Genomic DNA, 1,121 nt, shown 5'->3' with positions numbered 1-1,121 from the left:
ATCCCAGGAATTCAGGTGAATTGGCTTTATTCCCTATACAAGTAGTATTGTTATTCACTGATATATAAGGATTTTTTATCCACTTGTGTAAGAAAGAGAACATTATGGTAATGATTTTGATTGATAATTATTTTTTTTTCATTTCATGCGTGTGAGGGAGGCCGGAGGACACAAAAATGTCGAAAAAAAAAGACCATCAATTTTTTTGTTTTTAAAAAAAGTCTAAAAACGAAAAGGTAGCGGGAGGACTGCCGAGATGTGTCGGTGATGATAGTGATTGTTTACAAAGGACAGTCTAACAGCAGCAAATCTTTAGTTCCTTGCAAGGCTTTTTTTGTAAAACGTTTTCCCGTGCCGGGAATCGAACCCGGGCCTCGCGGGTGAGAGCCGCGTATCCTAGCCACTAGACCACACGGGATGGCGGTAATCGCGGTGGTGGTGGTGGTGGTGATGGCAGTAGTGATGGTGGTGGTAGCAGTAGTGACTGTGGTCACGAGAATAGTGGTGTTGGTGACGGTAATGAAACGACCCAGGTGATGAAGTGGGAGGCACTGAATTATTAAATGAGGAAAAGGAAAAGTGGTCATTTAAGAAACAGAAATCGAATCAACACACACACACACACACACACACACACACACACACACACACACACACACACACACACACACACACACACACACACAAAGGCTGCCTTTTTTTTTCTTCTGATGTCTGCCATCGTTAAGGAGCACAACGCCCTCCCTTTTTCCCTCTTTATCCCATCTGAGGCGCCCTTCTTGTCTCCTCCATCCACCTCATTCGCCCTCCCCCTCTCTGTCCCACCTCAGACATACTCTCCCCCCCCCACCATCTCTTTCCCACCTCAGACCCCTAGTAGCTCTGCCCGAAGAAATCGTTTATCGAATCCGTCTGGAGGGTGTGTGTGTGTATGTGTGTGTGTGTGTGTGTGTGTGTGTATGTGTGTGTGTGTGTGTGTGTGTGTGTGGTCAGAGTTGCTAGTAGTCTACGTATATACAGGATTCTCTTCTAAGAGGTTTTCGATATTGAGTCTTAAGGATTTAGGAGGATAATTTCACTGGTTTATTCAACGTTTGTTTTGCGGTTGGTATATTTATTTG

The 1,121-nt window shown here is 44.5% G+C and overlaps 1 non-coding gene across 1 annotated transcript; it reads right to left on the bottom strand.

Annotated features, from left to right (window-relative positions):
* Nucleotides 1–346: 346 nt before the first annotated feature.
* Nucleotides 347–418, bottom strand: Trnae-cuc (transfer RNA glutamic acid (anticodon CUC)). The gene has a single exon. It is a non-coding gene; the product is annotated as a tRNA-Glu (tRNA).
* Nucleotides 419–1,121: the final 703 nt, after the last annotated feature.

This window comes from Scylla paramamosain, chromosome 5, assembly GCF_035594125.1.
Source record: "Scylla paramamosain isolate STU-SP2022 chromosome 5, ASM3559412v1, whole genome shotgun sequence".
NCBI classification, from domain to species: Eukaryota; Metazoa; Arthropoda; class Malacostraca; order Decapoda; family Portunidae; genus Scylla; species Scylla paramamosain.
Note: the sequence above shows the minus strand (reverse complement) of the source record. Positions and strands in the feature narration are given on the sequence as shown.